Raw genomic sequence first — 16406 nt, 5'->3', positions numbered from 1 at the left:
TATATAGGATTCAATCTAGCCACAGGTTCCGCTACGGCTACCTTGTTACCCCTTCACCCCAATCAAAGACCCCACCGTGGTATGCGTGAATAAGACCACTAAAAGCCTTTGTGGCACTAGTGGTACATGGAAGTCATGGGTGATCATTGGTCTGATGCTTCGGGTGAAACCCATTCCCAGGGCCTGGGTACATATTCACCGCGGGATGCTGATCCACGATTACTAACGATTCCAACTTTATGTTCTCGAGTTGCAGAGAACAATCCACTCAGGCAATCTTTTCGAATTCGTTTCGTCTTACAACCTTGCTTCCCATTGTGATTGCCATTGTAGCATATGTATGGCCCAACCCGTAAGGACTATGCAAACTTGACGTCATCCCCACCTTCCACCAGTGTCTTACTAGCAGTCCCTCGTGAGTGCAGCAGGCACCTTTCACTATAGGGAGAACCCGATTTGGTAGGGAATACTAAATCCACTTCGTACCACAACACCAGGTCGCTCGCTTGAATATCGATTTAGTAAAGCATGCTAGCAGCAATCAAACTAAAGCCCACACTCTCAAGTGCTTCCTTCGAAAAGATAAGGTTCCCTTCTGACTGATAGATTTCTATGTGTTGGCACTCAATTAGTTGCGCTGGCACCTCACTCGTTTACGACATGGACTACCAGGCTATCTAATCTTGTTCTCTCCCCATGCTTTTATACCCCAGTGTCGGTAGGAACCTAGAGAGCTACCTTCGCTTTTATCCTTCCTTCGTAGATCTTCAGATTTCACACCTACACACGAAATTCCACTCTCCTCTATCTCACTTAAGTGAATGGGTTTCGAGAGAATTCCACCAGTTTTTGGCGACTTGAACTTTCATCCTAATTCACCGCCTACATGCCTTTTACGCCCAGCCATTCCGAAGAACACTTGCCCTCTCGTCTTACTGCAGCTGTTGGCATGGAGTTAGCTAGGGCTTCTGCCTCGAGTTCTGTTATGATCGCACATGACGAAAGAGCCTTACAATTGGCAGTGCCCTTCTTCACTCACGCGATATTATTGGATCGGGCTTTTGCCCATTGTCCAAGATTCCTTACTACTACCCCCGTGGGAGTCCGAGCCGTGTCTCAGTCCCAGTGTGGTTGATCATCCGAAAAGACCAGCTAAGCATCATTGGCTTGGTTAGCTAATACTATACAGGCTCATCAAACAACATAGGCTCATCAAATAGTGCTTTTTAGCTTTCTTCAGGATTTGGCTCAAACTGTTCGACAAATTCCCACACGTTACACACCCGTTTGTCACTTTCTTCTCAACTGATCCCACCTTGAAAGGCGAGACAAAGCATTCAGCCTCTTCTCCTTCTACCTAGCTCCCCGAATACATCGTTCAACTTGCATGTGTTAAGCATATAGCTAGCGTTCCTTTTGAGCCAGGATCAAACTCAAATTTTTTGTATGATTTGGCCTTACTATGGTAGAACATAGTGAACCAGACATACTACTTCTCAACTCCTAATGGAGCCTTTCTTTTCGTATGATAAAAGTGATTTTTTTCTTGTTATTGGATTTTAGAAAGTCCTTTGGGCCCTGGAGAACAAGCTTTCTCGTGCACTGTAATTGGGCTTAGTACTCCAACGAGAAACTAGCTTGAAGACTGAGGCCGAAACCGATTCTAATTCAATTGTGCAAGGAAGAATTTCTTCTTTTCAACTTCTCTGACCTTCTAAATAAGAAAAAGACTAGGGAAAAGAGAAGAGTGAATCAGAGTTTCAGTACGTGGGGGGAAACCCCGTAAAAAAGGCCCATGGGTTAGGAAGGGGAATATGCAATGAAAACAAGATGATTTGAACTGGAAAGTCATAGAGTTCTTAAGAATCAATCAAGGTAGCAAGCCAAGCTACTTTATATCGCTCCTCTCGACGGGTGGAGTCACCGCTCCATTGAGAAAAAGAGTGCCACTGACGTTGGCTTCTTTAGATCATGCATGAATTGATGGAGACGACCTTTGGATCCTCCTTTGCATCCATAGCTCTGAACTTCGCATTAGCTACTCCGACCTTAAACCAATCTCTTTTTTTATGATCCTCGAAGCCTGAAAAAGGGGTGGTAGTTATACCACTTGAGTCTCAAACATCCAATGAGCTAGATTCCCTTCTTTATATATTCAATATTTGTTTTGCCTTGCTTCCAAACCTACACTCATGAATTTCACTAACAGACTAAGGATACGAACTGCCTCTCTTCAACTCTGCCTATAGAATCTACTATTTGGAAGAAAGCCTATCTCCCTCTTTCATTTTATACACGAAAAAGGTATAAACTGAATGTAAAGAGATTAAAAATAGAGTGAACTTTGAAACAAGAAATAAGATAAGAAGACCTCATCGAGTTGAGCCTTTTTCTTTCCTCTCACTCTACAACTAGCTTAGCTTTGATCAACCACAATCCGCGGAAGAAAGCCTTCTCACCTTTTTCATTGAGGTCTCGTCTCGCTCTAATCCTAATCCTAAGGAGAATCTTCCAGTATTTAAGGTAAATAGAAGGTTGGTACTTCTTGCTGTAGGGGACATTCAGTTCAACCTTTGATTTCAGATCTAAATAACGAAGGCAAAGTTCAGCAAGATTGCTCATTAATCAATAAAGCCTTGAGGGTTATAGCTTGTTCTGAAAGAGATGCCTCTCCTTGAGCCTCTTGCTTGGGCCTCTACTAAACTAATCGCTGCCTTTACTCATATGAGTATATACTTCTCTCTCATTAGACTCCTCGTGGCTTTACCCATCCGACCTCTAGAGGTGAGTTTGCTCTTTATCTGGGGATGATTTAACAACAAGACTTTCATATTTCCATGGGGAAAACCTACTACGTAGTGGGAATTGACCTATTGTGGGGTTACTCATAGCCTAGGATAGGCTCCTTGAAAGATAAGATAAAGGTGAAAAGGCTTTCTTTCATATTATTTTGAGGTTAGGAAGGTTCGCTTAGGGATTAAAGGTTTTCTTCTAAGGAGGTAGCATTTCTCATAAAAGAAGGTAGCGATGGAAGACGAGGTATTCACATCCATGAGTCCATCCGCTCGATCCTTGCTTTATCGGGAATGAGCTAGATTGAGCCCTCGGCCTCTAGAAAGGTTATGGAAGATATCAAATTTAGTAATTGCATCAAAATCGTTCTAGAGAAGGAGTCGAAATTGAGTCCTTATTCGGGTCTAAACGAAGACCCTTGTTCATTGAGGCAGTGGTAGCATAGGCTTGATCTTTATTTTCAGACTCTTCTCAATCTCAGTTGACAAAGCTAGGGAAGGCTCTATAAAAGGGAAAGAATAGTTCGTGAGTTGGATTATGCTTTCGTCTTATTCCGGTTGGTATTTCTTTAGAAGAAAATCAATGAACAACTATAAAAGAAATTAGGGAATGAGTTCTTCCAAGAATCAAAGTAAGAATTCTCCATTGAGGCAGAAGCAAATAAAAAGGAAGACCTCGAAAGAAGAAAGAAATCCCAATTGTGTTCAGAATATGCAATACGCAGTTAGCATCTCTTTCACTTGAGTTTTTCTAGCCTAAAGCGCTTCCCCTCTTAGGTCTTCACACTATGCTTGCATCTCTCTTTCATTCTCAGCTTAGGAATCGGTATGAGATAGTCTTTCCGAAGCTAGGGAAGGAAGAATACTCAAACTCATAATAAGCGGAAGACTTTCAATAGGGCGAGGTTAGAGATCTTTCTCTTCTAATCTTCGTTGTTTCAGTCAGCGCGACCAAAAATAGATCGCACTACGCGGTAGGATACGACTGAAATAGGAATAACTGTTCTCATTTCATAACTGACAACTATTTGATGCACAAGAAGAGGAAGGAGGTCTGCTCTTTCGTGCCTTGTTCATTCCAAGGCCTATAGAAGGCCAAAAATGCCCCTTTTTGATGGATTTATGGTCTATACATATCCCACCCACCCAATAATCTTCTCTTTTCTCTTTAACGAATATGAGGAAAAAAGCCTAGGGCTCAACTGAAAGGAGAGGGCTGAAATCCTGTGAAAATGGTTGAATCAGAGTCGGTGTATGAAAGGTCACTTCGAAAATCTAAATTTCAGAGTCCACGAAGTCGTCCGCGAGGAAGCTCGACCTGAAAAAGTAGGTAGGTCAGAAAGGGAAATGGGGCATGGCCCAGTGAATCAAGAAGAGTGAGAATGATAAATGAAATAGAATGAGGCCAACATAACAAAAAGGATAGGATCAGAGGGGTCGCACATATATCAAAGAGCCAAACCCTGCAAAGAAGCCCTTGTTCATTAATTGTGCTTCTTAAGATAGGCTTTCTTGATTTAGGCTTTCCTCTTCCTCTATTGTCTTATGACTCGAATCTGATTCTTACTTTCACTTCTTAAGGTTGGTTTTCTTTTTCTTCCACTCAGTGGGCTTCAAACCTTTAAGCCTTTTTAGTAGGTTTAGTAGGTCTGGTGGCAGAGAAGGAGGCATCAAATAGAATACGATCCTCTTTTTAGTAGGTTTAGGAACTTTCCACTTTTCCCTACTTTGGAAGGTGATCAAATTGACAAAGACCCCTTGTTCATTGAGGTGCTTGGCTTTCCTCTCATTTTGAAGAAAGGGAATGAAGATGTTCCTTCTCTGAAACCGAAGAAGACTCTTATTTTTTATGGTCCTTCTATTGGGTTTTAGCAATTCAAACTAGGTAGAAAAGAATCTCTTATCATTTGCTTTACATACCCGATTGAAGAACTAAGCTAGCATCCGACACAGGAGCATGAACTTCTCCGTCAACAACAACTGAAAAAGAAGGTCAATGAACAAAGTCTGAGGCTAAATCTTTTGAGAACTTACTAATCTCTACATTCCTATCCTCAAAATCTTCTTATACTCCACCTCTGAAGCCCACGTAGCGGTGGAGCGGCTTCATTCCTTTCGATTGAATTCTTAACAGAAAGTCAATGAACAAGGCTTCTTAATGTGGGTGTGCCCCTACTTCTGAGTACTCTTTGTCTAATGAGATGGAATAACTTTTCGCTTTAGCTCGACCCGACCATGCCTTAAGTAGCTTGCTTTGTTTGGTCTTTCTTCTATCTGACTTCTCAACTAAAGAAGATGATGACGATATGACCCTTCCTTAAGAAGGCTGATTATCTGATGTAGGAGTCCTAGGCTTTTTCTTTCTAAGAGTCTGTAGAACGTAGGGGACTCCCTTTTAGTGGTCTCATTTGTCACACCCCCTCCCGGACTACCTGCTACCTTAGACCGAAAGATGGCGTGAAGCCGACGAACAACGTTTTTCTGTACCTGTATCTGTCGACTCTGCTTAAAACTTTCATGTGATGAACTTGCCAATCTAGTATATAAACTATTGTACATGCCACAAAACACATCGGATCCTAGGCTAGTCAAACACAGCTAGTCAAACACATACATGAAGTGTACCTCAAAATTTACCAATTTCACGAGTAAACCTAAAGACACCTTAATCAAAATATACCCAACAAAATTTACACAACTACAACTCCTAAAGCTTATACAAACTGTGGAGTATCTATAACATACAAGGGTGTGAATACATCACAACACAACAGACTTTATGCCCAACTCAAAACACGTACTGGCAATCGATAATGAAGCTTCCGCCGACTAAGGCAGTCTATCAGGCACCGGGAAGTCGATCTCTACCTGGAAAATGGGTAAAACATTTTGGAAAGGGTGAGCTATGAAGCTCAGTGAGTGACTCGGTTTAAAACTATGAATTTAAAGATAAGAGCACGTGAAAACTTTACACATATAAATCTGTTTATACAAGTCGTAAATGTAAATGTGTAATAGTAAGAATAGCTTCCTTAAATACTCAGCATGTTCATCATTGAAATCTAGCAAGGCATATCAAGTATATCGAAGCATTTTAACTAACATGACGAATCTACGTTGTGTAGGGTACACCTAGTACAACAACGTTTACAAGCACTACGATGTAGTGGGGCCCGCCCAGCACTCCCATCGTCTTTGTCGTAGTGGGGCCCGCCCAGCACTCACGACAGCATCGTTGTTACGGAGTACACTCAACGTCAACAACGAAATCTAACCAGTGTGCACACGGTAATCTCTAGCCTCAGGCTCAAGATCTCGGTCATGTAGTTAATGAAAATTTCATAAATCATCATAAAATATTAAAACATGCCTGCTTATAAATTTTACACAAAGCTCGAACTTTACTCAGCTCTTTCGTGGAAAATTGTAGTTCTTAAAACAAAACTTCATACTAATTCATGCTTTGCTTAAAATATTGTGGTTTAAATACTTTCCAAACATTTAATATCTACGTGCTAGCATAAATTTCTTTAAGAAATCTAGTCTCCAAATGTATACTTGAAAATAGTCATGAAATTCAAATACCTTTCATGGCTTCGTAAATAAACATTTATCGCATTCAATCATAATAACAGTTATGAAAAATATTTCAAAGTTGGTTTTGTCACTCACAGTCTTGGGCTAGATCCTTGGTCTATAAGCTCGGTTTAATTCTTCTCGGCCTGCCAACAACCCAACCGAGTATTAAAACCTTAAACATTCTGGTTTCCTAAAGATATACATAACATGTCGCACCAAAGATGACGCTCACGAAAACAAAGCTTAAGAAATAAAATCCTATTTCAACAATTCTCTAAAATTTCCAGATTTCTAACATAAACTTCAAAGAACTATAACTTTCTCAATACTTAACCACAATGAGTGTTCTTTATATCAAACTCTTCATTTTGAGATCCTCTAAAACTTACTTGAAGACATATAAATCTGATTCCCCGTGCATAAACACATATAACCCTCAAAACAGAACCACTTCCAGAATCGCGCGCACACGACCTCTTTAACTTGTTCCTACAATTTAACCAATTTTTAGTCGTTTTTGGTTTACAATTTCTTCATGAAAGTTGTAGTAAATTGAATAAGCTTTCCAACCATACCAAATAGAAATTCTAACTCCACCGATACACTCTGAAATACAAGAAAAACCAGAGACCTCCTGATTTCGAGTGAAAACCAACTGCCCTGTTTTCTTCATCAAAAAGCACCAAATGAAAATCCGAATTTGCTCCAACGTTCTTCATAAAGTTTGTTTAAAAATGAGTTAAATTTCAGTAAATGTAAATCTCACCTCTTAATTCCTTTTGAAGAGTTCAAACCGAATTAAAAACCAGTGATGTGCAGAATGAACTAAAATTCAGCCATTGATACACTTTGCTTGAGTTCTCCTCCTCTTCTTCAACCTAAAAATTCTAGTAAAATTTCTCTTCTTCTTCCAAACTCTCTCTTAGAAGTTCTCTGCAAATTGAAGAAGGAAAAAGAAAAAAAAAATAAAGAGAACTTGGATGTCTTCAAACTTGGCGGTGAAGGGAAGAGAAGAAGAAGAAGAAAAGAGAAAATGAAATTTTCTTCTCCTTTTCTTCTTTTTGTCCTTTCTTTTCTTTCTTTTCTTTAATTAATTTAATAAAACTATTTAATATATAAATATATATATTTATATTTACACTTAATTTCCATTTGTTTTTCTTTTTTTTTTCCACATTTAAAGAAATTAAACCAAGAAAATATCGGGTTTACAACTTACCTTCCCTTTAGAAAATTTCGTCCTCGAAATTTAGAATGTCCTTAACTGAAAAGTATCGGATAGCTCTTCTTCATCTGATATTCTGGTTCCCAAGTTGCCTCCTCCGCTCCATGATGTCTCCACAAAACTTTTATGAGTGGAATCGTTTTGTTTCTCAAAACTTGTTCCTTTCTGTCGAGAATCTGAACTGGTTCTTCAACATAACTCAAATCTTCTTTTAATTCAACTGGTTGATCTTGCAACACATGCGATGGATCTGATATATATTTTCTTAACATGGATACATGGAAAACATCATGTATTCGTGCAAGTTCTATTGGCAACTCAAGTCTATACGCTGCTGGTCCCACTCGTTGCGTTATCTGATATGGCCCAATATATCTAGGACTTAACTTACCTTTTCTTCCGAAACGAATAACACCTCGCCATGGAGATAATTTCAAGAAAACTTGATCTCCAACTTGGAATTCTAGGTTTCTTCGTCGCTTATCCGCATAACTTTTCTGTCGATCTTGGGCTTTCCTCAGATTTTCTCTGATCAACTTAATATTGTTTGTCGTAATCTGAACCAACTCAGGACCTACTAACTTCCGCTCTCCAACTTCATTCCAACACACAGGAGTTCTGCATGGTCTCCCGTATAAGGCTTCATATGGTGCCATACCGATACTAGACTGATAGTTATTATTATAAGCAAACTCCATAAGTGGCAAGTGGGTATCCCAACTTCCTTTAAGTTGTAGGACACATGCTCTCAACATGTCCTCTAAAGTTTGGATGGTCCTCTCGGACTGACCATCTGTTTGGGGATGAAATGATGTACTAAACTTTAGCCCTGTTCCCATTGCTTTCTGTAAACTAGGCCAAAATTTAGAAGTAAACCTCGGATCCCTATCTGAAACTATGGACACTGGTACTCCATACTGACTCACAATCTTATCAACATATAATCTCGCTAGCTGGTCTAACGTAGATGTCATTTTAATCGGTATAAATCGTGTCGTCTTGGTGAGTCTGTCTACTATTACTCATATACCATCATGTCCACTGGATGTACGAGGTAATCCAAATAGAAAATCCATAGTAATATGCTCCCATTTCCATTCTGGCACTGGCAAAGGATTAAGAAATCCTCCTGGCCTCTGTCTTACTGGTTTAACCTGTTGACAAATCAAACATCTATCAACATATTCAGCTATCTCTTGCTTCATTCCAGACCACCAATAAGTCTTCTTTAAAGTTCTGTACATCTTGGTGCTACCTGGATGCATAGCGTAAGCTGAACTGTGAGCTTCTTCTAGAATAGCATTCTTAAGCTCACTGATATTCGGAACACATAATCTTCCTTGTTTAACAATGGCTCCATCTGTTCTCAGCTCAAACTCCACCTCTAAGCCTTTCTTGGATTTCTCAAACTTCTTCTGTAAATTACTGTCTTCTGACTGTCTTCTTACAATCTCAGTTACTAGAGAAGACCGAACCTGAAATTGAGCTAAGAGACTTCCTGAATCCTCTATAGTTACTACTGCCTTGGAACCTCTTAACTCATTCAACAAAGCTACTCGAATACCACACAAGGCACTCTTCGGAAGTCTTGACTTCCTACTTAATGCATCTGCTACTACGTTGGCCTTACCTGGATGATACTCTATAGTACAATCATAATCTTTAATCAGTTCTAGCCATCGCCTTTGTCTCAGATTTAGCTCTTTTTGATCAAAAATATACTTCAGACTTTTATGATCTGTGAAAATATGGCACTTTTCCCCGAACAAATAGTGTCTCCAGATTTTTAGTGCTAAAACAACTGCTGCTAGGTCAAGATCATGGGTAGGGTAATTACACTCATGCTCCTTCAACTGCCTTGAAGCATAAGCTATTACATTCCCATTTTGCATAAGCACACAACCTAATCCTAGCCTTGAAGCATCACAATAAATCACATAATCCTTCCCTGTTACAGGAAGTGCCAAAATAGGTGCTGTAACTAGTCTTTTCTTCAATTCCTGAAAACTTTGCTCGCATTTATCTGACCAGTCAAACTTAACATTCTTCCTTGTCAAAGCGGTCAAAGGCAATGCCAATCGAGAGAAATCCTCAATAAAACGCCTATAGTATCCTGCCAAACCCAGGAAACTACGTACTTCTGTCGCACTAATTGGTCTTTCCCAATTGACAACCGCTTCTACTTTTTGTGGATCGACACTAACTCCTTTTGCTGAAACTACATGCCCCAAAAATACTACCTGTTCCAACCAGAACTCACATTTGCTGAACTTAGCGTATAACTGTTTTTCACGTAGAGTCTGTAGAACAATCCTCAGATGTTCCTCATGAGATTCTCTGTCAACTGAGTAAACTAATATATCATCAATGAACACAATCACAAACTGATCTAAATACCGATGGAAGATCCTGTTCATGAGATCCATGAAAACCGCTGGCGCATTCGTTAAACCGAATGGCATAACTCGAAACTCATAATGCCCATACCTCGTTCTAAATGCTGTCTTAGCAATATCTGATTCTCTAACCTTCAACTAGTGGTATCCTGACCTTAAGTCAATCTTAGAGAACAACGTTGCTCCCCTTAGTTGATCAAATAAGTCATCGATGCGTGGTAAAGGATACTTGTTACGTATTGTAACCTTGTTTAACTGTCTATAGTCAATACATAATCTGAGGGTACCATCTTTCTTTTTCACAAAAAGCACTGGTGCTCCCCACGACGAAACACTAGGCCTGATGTATCCCTTGTCAACTAGTTCCTGTAACTGCATCTTCAATTCTTTTAGCTCGCTTGGAGCCATTCTATACGGGGCCTGTGAAATAGGTGTTGTTCCTGGTAATAATTCAATGGTGAACTCAATCTCTCTATCAGGTGGCAAACCTGACAGATCATCCGGAAATACATCAAGAAACTCTTTCACCACAGGAACATCTTCTGGCTTTAGTTTTTCTCTCTGCACTACTACGATGTGTGCAAGAAACGCTGTGCAACCCTTCCTCAGTAATTTCTCAGCTTTCAAAACTGAGATTAGACTTCTAGAAACGGCCTTCCTCATACCTCTAAAAACCACTTCAGCAAAGCCTGGTTTTCTGAAAACCACTTCCTTCCTATGGCAATCCATAGATGCTTAATGAGCAAATAAGAAATCCATTCCCAAAATTACATCTAACCTCTGCAACTCTAGTGGTAGCAAGTCCACTAGCAAACTGATACCTTCTACTAAAACTTCACAATTACGTAACACCTCATTAACAAGTAAAACGTCACCAACTGGAGTGTATATAGCTAACCCCTCAGATAAAGGCTCTAGCATCCTATTCAACTTAGTCAGAAATATACTAGAAACAAAGGAATGCGTAGCACCTGGATCAAATAAAACATCTGCAGGTACATTACAAATAAGAATCGTACCAGTAATAACGTCTGGTGCATCCTATACTTCTTGTTGAGTCATGGCATAGACTTTTCCCTGTTGCCTCGGTCTTCCAACAACTCCCTTTTGCCTTGCACCACTGGTGCCCTCTGTTGGAACCACTGAAACTCTCGATTGCTCAACTGTCTGGGACCCAACTCCCTGATCTCTCTGAACTGTCATGTTCAACTGCGGACAATTTTTCTTGAAATGTCCTGGCTGTCCGCACTGGTAACATACACCGGCACCTACCAAACACTGACCCCGATGGTTCCTGCCACAACTCGTGCATGGTATTCGCCTGACGGTACTAGCAATAGACTCCTGACCTGGTTGCGATCTTACTGTTGATCTAATGGGTTGACTAGGTATTCTCTGGCTCTGTCTCTGAAAAACACTACCATAACTCACGTTCCTCGATGCTTGGCCTCCAGAGCGATTCTTAAAATCTTGACGGCTTGAAATATTTATCCCAGGCGTGAACCTCCGCTGCTCACGGCCTCTAAATCCACTAGCTGTTGAAGTCCCACGACTAAGCTCCACTGTCGATTTCTCTTCTGTTATACTCTGCTCCACACGAAGGGCAGTCTCCACTAACTGAGAGAAATTCGTCCACTTAGCAATGGCTGTAACTGGGGTACGTATTTCAAAACGCAACCCTCTTTCAAACCTTCGGCACCTGTCACTCTCAGAAGCTATAATAACGTCAGCATACCGTGAAAGCTCGGTATACTTCCTCTCATACTCAGCCACTGAAAATGATCCTTGTTTCAACCCCAGAAATTCATCCCTCTTGGCTTCGCAGTATGTGCTGGGATAATACTTATCTTCGAATATGCCTCTAAAAGTCTGCCAGTCTAAAGCACGTGCATCACTGCGTCTTGCTAATATAGATTTCCACCATCCTTCAGCCTCTTTTTGCAACAAAAATGTGGCCAATCTAACCTTTCGCTCCTCAGGACAATTTATCACATCAAAACACTTTTCAAGCATATTCAACCAGTTCTCTGCATCAGCTGGATCTGTGGAACCTTCAAACACTGTAGCCCCTAACTTCTTCAGCCGTTCAATTCCGTATGCCTTTTCTGGATCACTAGGCTCTTCTCTATCTGTCCTTCCTATTTCCTGTGTTGTTCTCGCAAACTGCTCGTTTCTTGCACCACCTCGAACTCCTAGGGTACTAGATTCCCCTACAGATGGACCTTGGGTAGGACCTTGCATCCCGTCCTGATTCTGCCGGCGTCGTCTACCAGTACGTGGTGGCATGACTCCTATAATATGTCAACACATTAGACATACTATAAATACTTAACTCAAATGCATGATACTAAATGTCTACTCACGTATTAATAATAATTGGACTCACTTCTACCCTTACCTAGACCATACTCCACTAGTTCCCTTTAAGCTAACTTGACGTTCAATTATTTACTTTCCAGTTTCTTCTTAGAGCTAACCGCTCTACCTTAATTCCCATGGAGCAAACTGCTCTGATACCAAGTTGTCACACCCCCTCCCGGACTACCTGCTACCTTAGACCGAAAGATGGCGTGAAGCCGACGAACAACGTTTTTCTGTACCTGTATCTGTCGACTCTGCTTAAAACTTTCATGTGATGAACTTGCCAATCTAGTATATAAACTATTGTACATGCCACAAAACACATCGGATCCTAGGCTAGTCAAACACAGCTAGTCAAACACATACATGAAGTGTACCTCAAAATTTACCAATTTCACGAGTAAACCTAAAGACACCTTAATCAAAATATACCCAACAAAATTTACACAACTACAACTCCTAAAGCTTATACAAACTGTGGAGTATCTATAACATACAAGGGTGTGAATACATCACAACACAACAGACTTTATGCCCAACTCAAAACACGTACTGGCAATCGATAATGAAGCTTCCGCCGACTAAGGCAGTCTATCAGGCACCGGGAAGTCGATCTCTACCTGGAAAATGGGTAAAACATTTTGGAAAGGGTGAGCTATGAAGCTCAGTGAGTGACTCGGTTTAAAACTATGAATTTAAAGATAAGAGCACGTGGAAACTTTACACATATAAATCTGTTTATACAAGTCGTAAATGTAAATGTGTAATAGTAAGAATAGCTTCCTTAAATACTCAGCATGTTCATCATTGAAATCTAGCAAGGCATATCAAGTATATCGAAGCATTTTAACTAACATGACGAATCTACGTTGTGTAGGGTACACCTAGTACAACAACGTTTACAAGCACTACGATGTAGTGGGGCCCGCCCAGCACTCCCATCGTCTTTGTCGTAGTGGGGCCCGCCCAGCACTCACGACAGCATCGTTGTTACGGAGTACACTCAACGTCAACAACGAAATCTAACCAGTGTGCACACGGTAATCTCTAGCCTCAGGCTCAAGATCTCGGTCATGTAGTTAATGAAAATTTCATAAATCATCATAAAATATTAAAACATAAACTTCAAAGAACTATAACTTTCTCAATACTTAACCACAATGAGTGTTCTTTATATCAAACTCTTCATTTTGAGATCCTCTAAAACTTACTTGAAGACATATAAATCTGATTCCCCGTGCATAAACACATATAACCCTCAAAACAGAACCACTTCCAGAATCGCGCGCACACGACCTCTTTAACTTGTTCCTACAATTTAACCAATTTTTAGTCGTTTTTGGTTTACAATTTCTTCATGAAAGTTGTAGTAAATTGAATAAGCTTTCCAACCATACCAAATAGAAATTCTAACTCCACCGATACACTCTGAAATACAAGAAAAACCAGAGACCTCCTGATTTCGAGTGAAAACCAACTGCCCTGTTTTCTTCATCAAAAAGCACCAAATGAAAATCCGAATTTGCTCCAACGTTCTTCATAAAGTTTGTTTAAAAATGAGTTAAATTTCAGTAAATGTAAATCTCACCTCTTAATTCCTTTTGAAGAGTTCAAACCGAATTAAAAACCAGTGATGTGCAGAATGAACTAAAATTCAGCCATTGATACACTTTGCTTGAGTTCTCCTCCTCTTCTTCAACCTAAAAATTCTAGTAAAATTTCTCTTCTTCTTCCAAACTCTCTCTTAGAAGTTCTCTGCAAATTGAAGAAGGAAAAAGAAAAAAAAAATAAAGAGAACTTGGATGTCTTCAAACTTGGCGGTGAAGGGAAGAGAAGAAGAAGAAGAAAAGAGAAAATGAAATTTTCTTCTCCTTTTCTTCTTTTTGTCCTTTCTTTTCTTTCTTTTCTTTAATTAATTTAATAAAACTATTTAATATATAAATATATATATTTATATTTACACTTAATTTCCATTTGTTTTTCTTTTTTTTTCCACATTTAAAGAAATTAAACCAAGAAAATATCGGGTTTACAACTTACCTTCCCTTTAGAAAATTTCGTCCTCGAAATTTAGAATGTCCTTAACTGAAAAGTATCGGATAGCTCTTCTTCATCTGATATTCTGGTTCCCAAGTTGCCTCCTCCGCTCCATGATGTCTCCACAAAACTTTTATGAGTGGAATCGTTTTGTTTCTCAAAACTTGTTCCTTTCTGTCGAGAATCTGAACTGGTTCTTCAACATAACTCAAATCTTCTTTTAATTCAACTGGTTGATCTTGCAACACATGCGATGGATCTGATATATATTTTCTTAACATGGATACATGGAAAACATCATGTATTCGTGCAAGTTCTATTGGCAACTCAAGTCTATACGCTGCTGGTCCCACTCGTTCCGTTATCTGATATGGCCCAATATATCTAGGACTTAACTTACCTTTTCTTCCGAAACGAATAACACCTCGCCATGGAGATAATTTCAAGAAAACTTGATCTCCAACTTGGAATTCTAGGTTTCTTCGTCGCTTATCCGCATAACTTTTCTGTCGATCTTGGGCTTTCCTCAGATTTTCTCTGATCAACTTAATATTGTTTGTCGTAATCTGAACCAACTCAGGACCTACTAACTTCCGCTCTCCAACTTCATTCCAACACACAGGAGTTCTGCATGGTCTCCCGTATAAGGCTTCATATGGTGCCATACCGATACTAGACTGATAGTTATTATTATAAGCAAACTCCATAAGTGGCAAGTGGGTATCCCAACTTCCTTTAAGTTGTAGGACACATGCTCTCAACATGTCCTCTAAAGTTTGGATGGTCCTCTCGGACTGACCATCTGTTTGGGGATGAAATGATGTACTAAACTTTAGCCCTGTTCCCATTGCTTTCTGTAAACTAGGCCAAAATTTAGAAGTAAACCTCGGATCCCTATCTGAAACTATGGACACTGGTACTCCATACTGACTCACAATCTTATCAACATATAATCTCGCTAGCTGGTCTAACGTAGATGTCATTTTAATCGGTATAAATCGTGTCGTCTTGGTGAGTCTGTCTACTATTACTCATATACCATCATGTCCACTGGATGTACGAGGTAATCCAAATAGAAAATCCATAGTAATATGCTCCCATTTCCATTCTGGCACTGGCAAAGGATTAAGAAATCCTCCTGGCCTCTGTCTTACTGGTTTAACCTGTTGACAAATCAAACATCTATCAACATATTCAGCTATCTCTTGCTTCATTCCAGACCACCAATAAGTCTTCTTTAAAGTTCTGTACATCTTGGTGCTACCTGGATGCATAGCGTAAGCTGAACTGTGAGCTTCTTCTAGAATAGCATTCTTAAGCTCACTGATATTCGGAACACATAATCTTCCTTGTTTAACAATGGCTCCATCTGTTCTCAGCTCAAACTCCACCTCTAAGCCTTTCTTGGATTTCTCAAACTTCTTCTGTAAATTACTGTCTTCTGACTGTCTTCTTACAATCTCAGTTACTAGAGAAGACCGAACCTGAAATTGAGCTAAGAGACTTCCTGAATCCTCTATAGTTACTACTGCCTTGGAACCTCTTAACTCATTCAACAAAGCTACTCGAATACCACACAAGGCACTCTTCGGAAGTCTTGACTTCCTACTTAATGCATCTGCTACTACGTTGGCCTTACCTGGATGATACTCTATAGTACAATCATAATCTTTAATCAGTTCTAGCCATCGCCTTTGTCTCAGATTTAGCTCTTTTTGATCAAAAATATACTTCAGACTTTTATGATCTGTGAAAATATGGCACTTTTCCCCGAACAAATAGTGTCTCCAGATTTTTAGTGCTAAAACAACTGCTGCTAGGTCAAGATCATGGGTAGGGTAATTACACTCATGCTCCTTCAACTGCCTTGAAGCATAAGCTATTACATTCCCATTTTGCATAAGCACACAACCTAATCCTAGCCTTGAAGCATCACAATAAATCACATAATCCTTCCCTGTTACAGGAAGTGCCAAAATAGGTGCTGTAACTAGTCTTTTCTTCAATTCCTGAAAA

This window comes from Cucumis melo, chromosome 7 (assembly GCF_025177605.1).
Source record: "Cucumis melo cultivar AY chromosome 7, USDA_Cmelo_AY_1.0, whole genome shotgun sequence".
Classification (NCBI taxonomy): domain Eukaryota; kingdom Viridiplantae; phylum Streptophyta; class Magnoliopsida; order Cucurbitales; family Cucurbitaceae; genus Cucumis; species Cucumis melo.
This window is presented reverse-complemented; position numbering follows the sequence as displayed.